Below are 16,531 nucleotides of genomic sequence, written 5' to 3' on the forward strand. Positions count from 1 at the left end.
GATGTCTGTGTATCAAATCATCACATTGTACACCTTAAACATACATATGTTATATATCAGAGATATCTCAGTAGAGCTGGGGGGAAAATGGCAGCAAGGGATATGATGTGTGTATAGATCCAGCTTCTTTAGTTTCTTGAGTGTTGGGATAGACCTAGCCCAGTTTTCACAAAAAGAAATACCTTTAAATGCTTTTTAATTATTAAGGTTTTTTTCTTTTAAATTTTAGAAATTCCATTTGACTCTTTTATGAATCCCAACAATCTTTTAAAAAAGAGTATCTTTCTTCTCTTTCATATATTTCATTTAAATTTTTAAAAATCATGTATTTCATTTTATCTTTTATTTTATTATCTACATTTTAGATTATATATTAGATAAATCCATTAGGTGTATGTTCTGGGCTAATTGTAGAGCTTATTGTTTCTGCTAATTCTGGTTGGAAATGGATTATTTTCTGGTCTATTATGTATTGTGGGACTAAAAACTCATAGAATCCAACTCTGTTTGTGGAGATCCTAGAAAGCCTGAGCTAAGGACCCATCTTTTTAGAAAATGTTAGCATTTGTTTCTTCCAAGAATACCAGGATTCTACTCAACTAAAAACATTTGATTTTAGGGGCGCCTGGGTGGCTCAGTCAATTAAACATCTGCCTTTGGCTTAGGTCATGATCCCAGGGTCCTGGGATCCAGTCTTGCATCGGGCTCCCAGCTCAGTAGGGAGTCTGTTTCTCCCTCTCTCTCTGCTCCTCACCCCCCACCCCATCCCAACTCGTGATTTCTCTCTATCAAATAAATAATTAAAATATTTTAAAAAATTAAAAAACTCTTAATTTCTTGTCTTTTTCCCCCATGCTGCAGAGGGGATGTAAATCTGAGCCCCTTTGCCTGCCTAAGGATTGATTATGCTGATGTTAGTGGAATTAGAGGAGTCGGAGGAGACTTCTTTTTCACCTAGACTCCAATATGAAATAAAGTTATTTATTATCTTTTTGTACTATCTTGCGGATTTTTTCCCAAGTCCATTTTTTCATGGAAGATGTAGACTTTTCAGTATCCCAATATTTTACAGAAGATTTTAGCCTTCATTCCTTTCTATGAGGTTGTGGTGAAGGGAATGGCCTCTGAATTCCTGGGGGGGTGTTAGTAGGTACACATGGGAAGGGCACGCAAAGCAAATCTTTCTCATTCTGTTCATTCCAAATATTATACCTAGCAATTTCTAACATTTTGAGTATATTTAGTATGACTACCAATACTGAGACTTTTTAGTCAGCCAGCTGGGCAAACAGAAGCAATCTTAGCTTTCTGCTAGCCCGTCTGCAAAGAACACCTATATTGATGATTTTGACCCTATATAAAAATGTTTTTCTTTTACAAATTAGACAAGTCCTGTAATCTATATTGTATCTGACTTGTGTTCTAGCACTAAACTTTTTAATTAATCTTCCAGAGACTACTGGGACCTGACTCTATTATTAGACAAAGAGGAGCATTGGCTTTTCTCAGGAGGTAAGCCCCCAATGATAGTGTTAATATCTGCAGGGAAGAGGATAGAGAGGATACTTCTATTTGTTATGGGAGTTTGGGATAATTTGGCTGTGAGAATTTGGGTTTGGGAATACCCTGAGATCTTTGTATCTGTTGATATTACCCTTTCAATTGTCTATATCCAACTTGTTCCTGTTCAATGCAATAACTCCCAATATAGAATTTGGGAAACTGAGGATTTAACTGAAAATATGGTTTGGCAGCTTACAGGGTCATACTAAATATTTGGTTTTCCTCTTATTCAACCTTATAAATACAAGAGGCAATAGATTCATTTAGCATATAATCTAATAGATATAAATCTAAATAGATATAAATCCCTGCCTTGATACTAGACTTTAGAGATTTGCGAATCTTGTTCTTTTTTCATAAAGCATCCAGAGCTTTTGGAAGCAGCCATCTGTACCCCATGGTCCCTGAATTTCTGCATATTGTCCTAAAAAGTGACAATTATTTCCCCCAAATTTTACCTTCAACGATTACCACATACTAGGTGGCCAGGTGCCTAATTTAATAATCTATTTTGTCATTGTATGTCATGGGCTACTGGGTGATTATCCATAAATATTAGTGGCATCTATCACAGCATTGAATCCACCCTAAGCAAGATAATTAATCCTACTTTCCCTGCATTGCTGGCTATCTGTGGCATGCGACACATTCATTGTAATAATCTCACTATCACTTGGAATTCTTGGTTGCAAACAACAGAAACGAATTCTAGTTGACTTGAGCAAAGAAGTCAAGTGTATTGAAGGATGCCAGTTTCCTCACAAAACCGACATAAGGGAGGGAGAGTCATGCTCAAAATAGAGATAGGAACTAAGGGAGTTTAGGGTTTGCCTTCAAGTGTGTTTATATGGTAGATAGCTGAAAACAAACTTAAAAAAGACAAATGAAAATTATAATGAGTAAAGTCATGGTTTTAAGTCCTAGTATGTTATGTCAATAGGAACTGATAAGCAGTGAAGTGAGTAATTTCAAGAAAGTAAAAATGAGTTTCAGAAGAACCAAATGAAATAGAACTCTAGCATCTGTACAAAGTAAGCAGATAGAAGCCACAAGATAGGATCTCAAACTAAATTGGGAAGAGGCCAATAGTAATGCAGTTCCCATAACAAGTTAGCGGGTTTATGTAAACAATGTGTCAGGACTATGGCCATAATCAAATGGCAAAGATTTGCAATCTTATGTTCTAATCTTGGAATAACCACTCAACTTTGTATAAAAAAGAGAAGTGATTGCATAATGGAAGTCAGAAGTCGAGTCCACTTGATAAATCTCTTGGGATTCCAGCAGTTGCCCCTAGCTGATAACATGCACACATACACACACACACGCACACACTAGCAAAAGGTACCTTAAGTTAGATCAGAACCGTAACTTGGTTTTGATATTAGAACCGTACACAAAGATAAACTCAAAATGGATAAAAGGCCTCAACATGAGACAGGAATCCATCAGAATCCTAGAGGAGAAAATAGGCAGTAATCTCTTCGATATCAGCTACAGCAACTTCTTTCAAGATATGTCTCCAAAGGCAAAGGACACAAAAGCAGAAATAAACTTTTGGGACTTCATCAAAATCCAAAGCTTCTGCACAGCAAAGGAAACAGTCAAGAAAACAAAGAGGCAACCCACGGAATGGGAGAAGATATTTGCAAATGACAGTACAGACAAAAGGTTGATATCCAGGATCTATAATGAACTCCTCAAACTCAACACACACGAAACAGGAAAACATATCAAAAAATGGGAAGAAGATATGAACAGACACTTCTCCAATGAAGACATACAAATGGCTATCAGACACATGAAAAAATGTTCATCATCACTAGCCCTCAGGGAGATTCAAATTAAAACCACATTGAGATATCACCCTACACCAGTTAGAATGGCCAAAATTAGCAAGACAGGAAACAACATGTGTTGGAGGGGATGTGGAGAAAGGGGAACCCTCTTACACTGCTGGTGGGAATGCAAGTTGGTGCAGACTCTTTGGAAAACAGTTTGGAGATTCCTCAAGAAATTAAAAATAGAACTTCCCTATGACCCTGCCATTGCACTCCTGGGTATTTACCCCAAAGATACAGATGTCGTGAAAAGAAGGGCCATCTGGACCCCAATGTTTATAGCAGCAATGGCCAAGGTCGCCAAACTGTGGAAAGAACCAAGATGCCCTTCAACGGACGAATGGATAAGGAAGATGTGGTCCATATACACTATGGAGTATTATGCCTCCATCAGAAAGGACGAATACCCAACTTTTGTAGCAACATGGACGGGACTGGAAGAGATTATGCTGAGTGAAATCAGTCAAGCAGAGAGAGTCAATTATCATATGGTTTCACTTATTTGTGGAGCATAACAAATAGCATGGAGGACATGGGGAGATATAGAGGAGAAGGGAGTTGGGGGAAATTGGAAGGGGAGGTGAACCATGAGAGACTGTGGACTCTGAAAAACAATCTGAGGGTTTTGAAGGGGCGGGGGGTGGGAGGTTGGGGTACAAGGTGGTGGGTATTATAGAGGGCACGGATTGCATGGAGCACTGGGTGTGGTGCAAAAATAATGAATACTGTTATGCTGAAAATAAAAAATAAATTAAAAAAATAAAAATAAAATAAAAATTAAAAAAAAAAAGATTAAAAAAAAAACTTCATTACAGGGGCACCTGGGTGGCTCAGATGGTTAAACATTGGCCTTCAGCTCAGGTCATGATCCCGGATTCCTGGGATGGAGACCCATGTCGGGCCCTTGGCTCAGTGGGGAGCCTGCTTCACCCTCTGCCTCTCCCTCTGCTCATTCTCTCTCTCTGTGTGTATCTCTCTCTGTCAAATGAATAAATAAAATGTTTTAAAAAATAACATTTCATTACAAGAACTGTAAAGTACTGAGTCCCTACTGTATTGGAGGCAGAACTTTGGCATTTTGGCTTTTAAATTTCATAGTCTTCTTTTCTAGCCATGTTCTTCAAAACACAATTAAGCAAATACCCATCAGTAATTACCACCAGTTTTCCCATTTGAACTTTACCTAAGTAGGTAATGTCTTTAACATCTGTCATTCTCAGCACCTTAAGCCCTCTTATTAACCTGGAGAGGGAAAACCAGGTGAAATCGTGTCTCTTTTCTTCCTTTGTCCATTTGTACAGTTTTATCCAATTAGAAGAGACCTTTGTGGGAAACAGTTATATTTTGAGCTCAAAACATATTTGAATAGTACAGATTTGGGGGAAAATAATCATTGTTTTCTCAACATCCATGAAGTTATTCTTCTAAAGAGCAAATATAAAACCTATTTTAAATTGGAGTACTAAAAAACTAATAAAAAATAAACTGGAGTACTATTTTCAGTAAGCAAAACTGAAAAACATGTTAAGTTTAAAATCTAAATTTGAAAGCATCATTCCAGTTTCAATCTGTCAGTATTGATATATAGGTTTGCCTCAAGCATTCTGTTTGACCTTTTCAGTGTCAACCTCAAATGTCATCTTTTCTAAGATGGATATTAAAAAAATTTAACTTCTTCCTTGCCAAAATGATAAAAAAATTATAAGCAATAACTTAAGATTTGTTGGCTTTATACAAAAGCAAGATTAGGATAAGGTTAGTGACCTTAGGTTTTATCACTCTGTTGTAGCTTAGGTCTTTGGAGAAGGAAAATTTGGAAAGTTTAGTTTTCTCTATGGATAATCAAATCTAAAATTTAAAAATTGTATGTTATAGCATTTATCATACTGCATTGGTATTGCATGATATGAGCTGTTTGGAAAGAAGATATAGAAACCAACCTTTGATACGGCTCCCAGTGATCCTTGCCTCTTATACTTATGCCCCTGCGTTGTCCTCTCCCAAGTGAATCAGGGCTGACTCTGTAACAAATAGAATACGGCAGAAGTGGCAGTTTATGACTTCCAAGGTTGTTATAAAAAGCAATGTGGCTTCCACATTGATCTCTTGTCACTCACTATGGGGAAAGCCAGCTGCTGTGTTAGAAGAACTCTCAAACAGCCCCACGGAGGAACACATGTAGACAGAAACAGGGCTCCTTTTTCTCAGCCAACATCAACTTGCCAGCCAGGTACGTGAGCAACCTGGAAAGCTTATTTCCCAGCTATAGTTGAACCTTCAGATGATTACAGCCCTGAAAGACATCTGATTTAGAGATAGAGCCACAAGTGCCCAGTGAAATAATACTGGAATTTCAGACTTAGAAAAACAATTAGAGGTGATAAAATTATTTTTATTTTAAGCTGTGAATGTTTCAGGGTCTTTGTTGTACAGCAATGGATAGCTAATCCATAAGGGAATGCATCTGACTTACTATGGAGAGTTGAAACCAATAAATGTTTTCTTTTTCTGTGAATGAATAAATGAATTTCCATAGAAGTAGAGAATCTCTAAAAAGCAATGCTGTTTTCTTAGTGTCAGCTCCTGTGTCAGAGGCACCTTTGGTTGGCCTGTGGAAATGTGATTCACTGGGAAAAAAAACCCCTGCTGAATTGTTCCCAGTCTATCATACATAGTTAATATTAGCAATGCAAATAGAAACAATAATTTTAGTGTCCTCTTTTTTACCCCTCCTGTGTTATCAGCTTGTTTCATTGGCTGAAGTTTACTAAGCTGGCCTAGCATTTAGGATCCTGGATTCCCCTGTAGTTGCAAGGGTATTTGCTCATTTTATGGGCTCAATCTCCATTTGCTTGCATTTGTCCTCTTCTCAAGCCTCCTTTGTTATTCTAAAGTTAAACCATTTTAACCAACTGAGCCACCCAGGCGTCCCAAAAGTTAAACCATTTTAGAAAGCAGTATTGTAAGTAGAGGAAAATCTGCTCATTTTCTCTCCCCTTGAACTTATAGAGGATAAGGATTGATAAATCTTTTATTCTAATAGAAAATTATTCCAAAGCTATCCTAATGAGGCTGCTTAGGAAATGTTACCTATAGCTTAATAAAATCTGTAGAATCCTCCCCCATAACAGCTATTTAATAATTTTGACTGAATAAAGCAGTCAGCAAGCAATCAATTCTCTGATGTTTTGTATTTATATTTCCTCCTATACGGATTCACCCTGGACTAAGTCAGCTGAATTGACTGGATGTTTTGGTGTCATATATACACAGTACTAATGTCGAGGAGCAATGAATTTTTGCCTTATTTGTAAAAGATTTTTATTTTTATTTATTTTTTCCTATTTAAAGAGTTAGTTTGTTTGCTTATTCATTTAAGTTTTAACTTAAATTCCAGTTTGTTAACATACAGTATAACATGTGTTTCAGGTATACAATATAATGATTCAGCACTTCCACACAACACTGGGTGCTTATCTCTGTATCAGATTTTTCAAGGAAATTATGGCACTAACCCAAGTAATTTTTCCTCTTCTCTTTCTGGAAAAGTTGTATATCATCCCTATGCCAAGTTTTAAAATTTTACTATATGTTTATGTGTTTATAAATAATATGTGGGTTTCTTGTATTATTTAAAAATTTACATAAACTTGATAATAGCTAACAAGCCTACTAAGAACATCAGGCTAATAAACCCTATGTTAGCCTTTGTAGGTAATGATAGCTTTGCCTCTTCCTTTCCAATTTTAATTTTTTTCTTGTTTTATGTTATCTAAGATCTCCAGTATTAGGTTGATAATGACAATATTAGACCTACTTTTCTCGTTCCTGGCTTAAAAAAGAATGTTCCTATAGCTGAACCATTAAGATATGGTATTTACTATAGGTTTCAGTCAATACCCTTTATCAGATTAAGGATGGTCCTTCCTTTCTGTTCTTAGTTTGATGTTACTTTTTACAAAATCAATGATCTACTCATACAATGCAAAGTTTTTTTTTCTTCTTTAATACGGTCATGCATTGAATTAAATTAGTAAATTTTCTTTTGTTAACTCATCTTTGCATTCCTCAGTCAAATCTATTTGGTCATGATATATTATTTTTTCTACATTGATGGAATCACTTTACTAATATTTAGTGTTTTAGGTCTATACTTGCAATTGCGATTTACTTACAGTTTTTGTTCTTCATCTGGGTCTTGTCCATTTTGTTAGTTTACTTTTTCAAAGGTTTTATTTATTTGAGAGCGAGAGAGAGCGAGAGAGAGCATAAGCAGTGGGGAGAGGGAGAAGCATGCTCCCCTTTGAGCAGGGAGCCCGACGTGGGGTTAGATCCTATGATGCGTAACCAACGGAGCCACCCAGGTACCCTGGTCCTTGTCTGTTTTGATAACAGGTTTGTTCTAGTCTCATAGTATGATTTGGAGTTTTCTGTGTGTGCATGAGTGGGACTGAAGTACTTCATTGCAAGACTCATGATTGCTGGAATCTACTGGTATCTTTTGGCATGATCGCATTCTCTAGAGGAAAGCGGGCAGTCACACAAGTGGCAGTGGCAGTGGGTGGGTGGGGCAGGGGCGCATATACTCAGCTGTGAGTTTTCTAGAAAATAAAATGGAGGGTGGTCAGTCATTTTTACCTTTGAGTATATGTAGTGTTTAAAGGTGTGGGCTCTGAAAGTGACTGTTTAGTCCCTGGCTTTGTCACTTAGTAAGTTTGCATCCTTAGTCAAATGACTTAAACATACTGTATCACAGTTTCTATATATGTGACCAAGAATATTATAGAACATACCTCATAAACTAGTTGTGAATAGTAAATGAGCTCTCTCTCTCCCTCTCTAAAAAATACAATATAATACAAACCAAACAATACAATGCAATACAACACAGCACTAGAATAAAATAAAAAACTGTTGATGCAATGAAATGCTGTGCTACGCTCTGGCACATAGTAATTACTTAGTGAATGTTAGTTCTTCTTCTCTACATTTTTGACCTCTTTCTTTTCGTCTCCCTTCTTCCTATCACCCTATTCACTTTCCATTTTTAGTGCAGTGCTCCTAATGTCAGTTGCACCTGGTGTTAGAGTCTCTTTGTTTTAACATCTCCCAAGAGTACACTCTTCTGCTAGGACTGACGGAGTTTTAGTTATCTACTTTCTGTGGGATAAGTATGTGGACCTACAGACTTTTAGTTAATTTTCTGGTTTTCAGTTCCTCTCACTTACTCTTATTTTGGATTCTAAATCATTCTGGGATTCTGTGGCCTGAATAAGTTGGCTTCTTGGCTTCCTGAGCCGCTGCTACCTTAAATCAGCAATTCCCATTCTACATGCTTTTGTGTTGCCTCGTCTCCCTTTTTGTTATATGTTTATACCCTTTTTAATTCTCTAAAAAAGATGTTAGTGAACCACGAGAGACTATGGACTCTGAAAAACAATCTGAGGGTTTTGAAGGGGCGGGGGGTGGGAGGTTGGGGTACCAGGTGGTGGGTATTATAGAGGGCACAGATTGCATGGAGGACTGGGTGGGGTGCAAAAATAATGATACTGTTATGCTGAAAATAAAAAGATGTTAGTGATATATTCAAATATTTAACAAAACAGTATAGAAGTAATACAGTAAAAATGTCATTCTTCTCCTGTACATGCACTTTGCTCACTACTTTTCTCAGTTTCTTATCTATCCTTCCAGAGATTTATTAAGCAAAAATAAGCAAATATGAACATATATTCTTATTTTTCTTATTTTCTATTATGAAGAAGATAACATACACTCTACACACAATACTGTTGGACTTTGCTTTTTCTTTTTAAATCTCACATTCTATACTGAAATATCTTTCCATATAAGTATATAGAGAACTCTCTCATTCTTTCTTCTTCTTCTTCTTCTTTTTTGAATTTCTGTTGAGTTCTCCATTGTATCATTGTATCACAATTTAATTATTACTTATGGATGGGCAATTGGATTGTTTCTTATTTTCTGCATTGTAGCAATGAATAATAAACTTATACTTTTCTAATATTTATTTCATGCATGTATGTCTTTAGAATAAATTCCCAGAGGAAATATTGCTTCATTAGAGGGCAAATGCATTTGTAATTTTAATAGATATTTACAAATTGCCCTTCAGGGGAATTTTACCATTCTGCGGTTCTATCAAGGTATATGAACAAATAGGTCACAGAAATTACGAATTGCAATTGAACATATAAAAGGTTGTCAGTGTCACTCAAAATAAGATAAATACAAATTAGAAAATAATATTTTGTTGAGATAGCATGTTTCATCTCTCAGATTGGCAAATAATCTAAAAGTTTCATTTTTCAAATAATCTAAAATTTGGCAATTCTGTTGGCAAGGCCAGAGACAGCATGCATTCCCACACATTGCTTCTCCATCAGAAAGGATGAATACCCAAGTTTTGTATCAACGTGGATGGGATGGGAAGAGATTATGCTGAGTGAAATAATTCACTCAGATAATTCAGCTGAGAGAGTCCATTATCATATGGTTTCACTTACTTGTAGAGCATAAGGAATAACATGGAGGATATTTGGAGAAGGAGAGGAGAAGGGAGTTGGGGGAAGGCAGAGGGGGACATGAAACATGAGAGACTATGGACTCCAGGAAACAAACTGAGGGTTTCATTCCAATTTTAGTGTATGTGCTGCTGAAGCGAGCAACAAACTGAGGGTTTCAGAGGGGAGGGGGCTGGATGGATGAGGAAGCCCAGTGATGGGTATTAAGGAGGGCAGGTATTGCAACAAGCACTGGATGTTATACACAAACAATGAATCATGGAACACTATATATAAAATTAATGAAGTACTGTATGGTGACTAACATAACATAATTAAAAAAGAAAACTCAGGGCTTACTATCTTTTTTTTTTAAAAGATTATTTATTTATTTATTTGACACACAGAGAGAGAGAGAGAGAGAGAGAGAGCCCGTGAGAGAGGGAACACATGCGGGGGGTGGGGAGGGGTAGTGGGAGAGGGAGAAGCAGGCCTCCTGCTGAACAAGGAGTCCAATGTGGGGCTCAATCCCAGGACCTGGGATCATGACCTGAGCCGAAGGCAGATGTTAAATGACTGAGCCACCCAGGTGCCCCATCAGGTCTTAATATCTTAATATTAAACAAACTCAGTGTAATTCAAGTCTCCAAAACATTAGACTAAGAAAGACACTTTATATGCTAAACATAGGGCACCTGGGTGGCTCAGTGGGTTAAGCTGCTGCCTTCGGCTCAGGTCATGATCTCAGGGTCCTGGGATCGAGTCCCACATCAGGCTCTCTGCTCAGCAGGGAGTCTGCTTCCTCCTCTCTCTCTCTGCCTGCCTCTCTGCCTACTTGTGATCTCTCTCTGTCAAATAAATAAATAAAATCTTTAAAAAAAAGTTTTATATGCTAAACATATAATTATCAAGAAAATTGTGTGTGTGTGTGCACGCATTTTCCTGAAAATGTTCTTTTCACCTTCATTCTTGAATAATATCTTAGCTGGTTGTAGAATTTTAGGAAACAAGTTATTTTGCCTCATCACTTTAAAGATTTATTTTCTGTAATCAATCACTGTTCTCTGATGCTGTTAGTGCCATTGAGATAGCTACTGTTGGTTTGTCACTCTTTTGTAGATAAATTATATTTTTCCAGTTGCATTTTAGTTTTTTTATTTGTTTTTGGTGTTATTTTAAATGTGGATTTATTTTTATTTATCGTAGGATTAAAAACTTTGTTCTTCCCTTCAAGAAAATTATTTCAGGGACGCTTGGGTGGCTCAGTTGGTTGGACGACTGCCTTCGGCTCAGGTTGTGATCCTGGAGTCCCAGGATCGAGTCCCACATCAGGCTCCCAGCTCCATGGGGAGTCTGCTTCGCTCTCTGACCTTCTCCTCGCTCATGCTCTCTCTCACTGTCTCTCTCTCTCTCAAATGAATAAATAAAATCTTAAAAAAAAAAAAGAAAATTATTTCATCAATTCCGGAAAATATATCATTCATTCTTTCTATTCTCTATTTCTAGGATTGGATTAGAAGTGTGTTAATTTTCTGAGTGTCACCCCCATGTCTCTTAACTGATTTTTTAAAAATAAGCTCCATACACAGCATGGAGCCCAACATGGGGTTTGAACTCATGACGCTGAGAATAAGACCAGAGCTGAGATCAAGTCAGATGCTTAACTAACTGAGCCACCCAAGTGCCCCCATATCTCTTAATTTCTTAGTTTACTTGTATTCCCTCCATTATGTATTGTGGGTAACTGAATAATATGTAGCTTCCTGCTTAATATTTTCTGTTCACCCATGTTTGATGAATATTTAATAATTGCATTTTTCAATTTTAAAAAATACTATTGTTATTTTGTCTATTTGCCTGTTAATCTTCAGTGAGATCCTATATTGCAGCAGGTAAGGCCAGACTCTGTAGCCAAACTACCATGTGTGTATTATGTTTCCACCACTAACTATGAGAACACAGTCAATTCACTTCTACTCTTGATGCCTCCATTATCTCAGCCATAAAATTAGGATGCAAGTGGTTTTCTGTTGTAGCTAATCTTTTGATTTACCAGTGTACCCTACCTGTCTTTCAGCTCTTTCCTTCTTTATATAACCAATTTCTCATTAAGTTACCTTTATTTTAAATAATGGTTTCTATTTTCTTTTTTTTAAATGTTTAAAAAATTTCTTTTCAGTGTTTCAGAATTCATTGTTTATGCACCACAACCAGTGCTCCATGCAATTCGTGCCCTCTCAAATACCCACCACCTGGTTCCCCCAATCTCCCACCTCCATCCCTCCAAAACCCTCAGTTGGTTACTCAGAGTCCACAGTCTCCCGTGGTTCATCGCCCCCTCCAATTTCCCTCAACTCCCTTCTCCTCTCCATCTCCCCTTGTCCTCCATGCTATTTGTTATACTCCACAAATAAGTGAAACCATATGATAATTGACTCTCTCTGCTTGACTTATTTCACTCAGCATAATCTCTTCCAGTCCCGTCCATGTTGCTACAAAAGTTGGGTATTCATCCTTTCTGATGGAGGCATAATACTCCATAGTGTATATGGACCACATCTTCCTTATCCATTCATCCTTTGAAGGGCATCTTGGTTCTTTCCACAGTTTGGCGACCATGGCTATTGCTGCTGTGAACATTGGGGTACAGATGGCTCTTCTTTACATCTGTTACATCTGTATCTTTGGGGTAGTTACCCAGGAGTGCAATTGCAGGGTCATAGGGAAGCTGTATTTTTAATTTCTTAAGGAATCTCCACACTGTTTTCCAGAGTGGCTGCACCAACTTGCATTCCCACAGACAGTGGGATCCCCTTTCTCCACATCCTCTCCAACACTTGTTGTTTACTGTCTTGTTGATTTTGGCCATTCTAACTGGTATAAGTTGGTATCTCAATGTGGTTTTGACTTGAATCTCCCTGATGGCTAATGATGATGAACATTTTTTCAATGTGTCTGTTAGCCATTTGTATGTCTTCTTTGGAGAAGTGTCTGTTCATGGCTTCTGCCCATTTTTTGACATGATTATCTGTTTTGTATGTGTTAAGTTTCTGTTTTCTTAAGTGAACTCAGCTCCTTCTGTTCTTTTTTTTTTTTTAATGCCCTGTTCATTTTTATCACAGGAAATTTCCATTTTTTCCTTGTAAATTCAGCTAGTCATGGTTTATAAAATTGTCATTTTCTGTTTAGTATTTCTGGATTTCTGTCGTGAGAGGATTTTCAGACTGCCTTTGTTGGCCATTATGGCAAACCCGTGCATTTGTATTTTATATTTATATTACCAGAGGAAGTTATTATTGTATTATTGTCAACATGTTACTCTCATGGAAATAAAAGGGAAACAATTAACATACATAATAGCATTTATCTGCTTTCAAGTTTAATGAATTGTTTTCTTTGGGCTTACATGGCTTAAGTAATTTTCTAAAGGAAATTGCTTGGAAAGTAAATCAAAAGTAACTGGTTAACTGTTAAAGATGGAAGAATAATTAATATTATTAAGCTGGAAGAATAACATAAGAAATGGCACAGAGTTAATTTTTCATTTACCTAGAATAGGAAAAAAGTCAACTAAACTATAGATCTTACGTAATTAAGAATTGTAAGCATTGTTGACCTTGAGGAGTTATTAAATGTGAAATGGATTTTTGTCTTCACAGACATCAGACCAGAAACATCTTTCAGTGCAGAAACCAATCATTTTATAGCTAAGAAACACTTACTGAGCAAATATTATGTGTCAGACTTTGTTTTAGGTGTCAATGACGCATTGGCAAATAATATGGACAAAACCCCCTGTTTTTCTGGGTGTATATTTTAGAGAAGAAAAACAAATAGAGCAGAGTAAAGGATATTGGGATTATAGAGAAAAGGGAGTTGGGATATTAAATAAAGTTGCCAGTGTAGGTTTCACTGATAGGTTACACTTAAGCAATGACTTGAAACAAGTGGAGGTTTATCTGTGGGGACACCTGGACTGAGAACCACCTATGCATAAAGAATAGACAAGTCAAAAACCTGAAGGTGAAAATAGGCCTGGTATGTTCAGAAATAGTGTTACTGAATTTAGTCATTAAGTTCTTTTTAAATGGAAAGTCTCATACAATGCACAAAAAAAAATCAAGACTTACTTGCAGATGTCCTCATAAAGGAAATTTGTTTACATACCCCATTAACAATTATTGTTGAAACTAAATGGGGAGAGTGGACTGTGATTCTGACAAAATTGCATTTACGTGAGAATCTTGTTAGAGTTATTGGAGATGAAGAACTCAAGAAGGAAATAGAATTAATAGGGATCGTACATCAGAGAAATTAGCAAACTAATGCAATAAAATGAAAATATCACACTTCTTAATAATTACTTTTGATGGAGAACACTAAGATGCAGATTGCACCCTTTGATTGAAGATTTACTCAAGACAATAATTCATGTCAAAACAAATTAATAGAATGTCAAGGTTTCTCCTAAACGAAACTCTGTAATCATATATGTGCAATATCTTTCCAATTATCAACATGAGTTTTTCTTAATATCAGCAAGAATACATACAAAAGAGATATTTAAAGGTTACTAGCACTCAGAGGAATCTTGAGTTTCAGGGCCAAAGATAGCTTGGGATTTTATCGGAATTGAGATTTCAGAATAGCCAGGAACCCTTTTATTTTTATTTCTTTACAAGCCTAGATAGTGATATATTGCATGTTTTTGAAATCACTGGATCTTTCTAAGGAATTCCCAAGTCATTTCCAAAGAAAGAAAGTGCTGAGTGTGATTGTTCCTCCTTATAATGTAAATTGCACTCATTAGGAATTTGATGCACACTTTTTTTTTCTCTATAGAGCTGTCGGATATCTTAGGCAGCAAAGACATGCTGGATTAGCCAGAATAAAGGAGATAGTGAAAATTTGCCATTCATACAAAGCAGAATTAAGTAAAAATTAACAAAATCAGTTTGAAACTTCAATGGCATAAAGTCATTTATAATTATCAAATGAAACCTAATGTTCTTATATGGCTTATTTGGTTTTTGTATGATGATTTATTTTTCTGTAGATTAATATTATATCTTGCAATTAAATTTATATAAAATCTCAGGTTCTCACCTCATTCTGTAGGGGTTCTGCCAACAGGTCTAATTCAATGTGACCTCCTTTTAATTTTAATTAAAGGATTTTTCTGATTCCAATAAACTCTCCAATCTTTAAAATTCAGTTTTAATTATTTTGCAACTTAATATCCTATATAAATTAAGAGACTTTAAAGAGTCCTCAAAGTTTTAAGGTTAAATTGGTGGTATCAATAGAAATATCTGAGGGGTTTGAAGTGCGGGGGGGTAGGAGGTCGGGGTACCAGGTGGTGGGTATTATAGAGGGCATGCATTGCATGGAGCACTGGGTGTGGTGCAAAAATAATGAATACTGTTATGCCGAAAATAAATAAAAAATAAATTAAAAAAAAAGAAATATATACTCTGAAAGAGCTAATGAGGCATCTAGACATAACCATAGTTCAAATTTTGTGAAAATGAAGCAGTTTTTATGAAAAACAATATCACAATCTGACTAAAAGACAGTCTTGGCTGTGAATTTCACAACTTATATTGGAATGAAAAGTTTCCTGTGTATCAAAAATGCATTGAAAAAACAATTTATTCAGTATTTAAAATAATAGTGATACGCAAATAGTTTGCTCTTTTGAGAATGAAACAGCAAAAGGACCATTGTGTTTGTGGATTAATAATATAGGCAAAATAATTTAATAAGAATCAGTCTAATACATTTCTAATTAATGTAATGTGGTGCTATTCAAATACATGATATATTCCAATCTGTTTGCAACCTACAGATCATTTTCTTTGGGGCTGAAGGCATTTGAAGCTATTGGTTCCTGTAATATCTGTTTTTCCAGATTTCCTGAAAAGCAGCTATGACCCTTTTGGTCTTCTCCCCCCCAGTCCTCCCATTAGTTGTATAAGCCTCTCCCTATTTTCATGATTAAACTCTGACACATTCTTCAAAGACACTATGTATTGTTCTTTTAGTTGTGACTCCTCATGGATAATGGCCTCCTTATTTCACCTCTCTGTTGTACTTGATGCTGTTGATATTTGACTTCTTTCATTTGTCCTGGTTACTGCTTAGCATGAGCTTGCACAGGGTCCTTTTCCTTCAGTCTCCTCCTAAATGTTGGTGTGCCTCAGAATTCCATTCTTGAGTCTTCTTTTACTGTACACATGATCCCTATATTATTATCTACTACTCTTTATCCAAAAATCTGTATCTCTAGCTCAGAAAAATTTAAATGAATGAGTAAATGAAATAGTGAAAGAAAATTGAATGGCAAGAGAAAGCATGTACTTTAACATACTATATATATATATATATATATATATATATATATGTATATATATATATATATATTTAGAAAAAGAGGAGGAGGGGCAAAGGGAGAAGGGGAGAGAGAGGGAGACTCCCAAGCAGCCTCCACCCCCAGTGTGGAGCCCAATGCTAGGCTCCATCTCATAACCCTGAGATCATGACCTAAATGGAAATCGAATCGCATCTTCACCAGCTGAGTCACCCAGGTGCCCGAACATACAT

At 36.3% G+C, this 16,531-nt stretch overlaps 1 pseudogene; it reads left to right on the forward strand.

The window, feature by feature from the left end:
- The first annotated feature begins 5,522 nt into the window (after window positions 1-5,522).
- The window catches only part of LOC122897523, a 152,409-nt pseudogene continuing 141,400 nt past the window's right edge, over window positions 5,523-16,531 (forward strand).

Source organism: Neovison vison, chromosome X, assembly GCF_020171115.1.
Source record: "Neovison vison isolate M4711 chromosome X, ASM_NN_V1, whole genome shotgun sequence".
Classification (NCBI taxonomy): Eukaryota; Metazoa; Chordata; class Mammalia; order Carnivora; family Mustelidae; genus Neogale; species Neogale vison.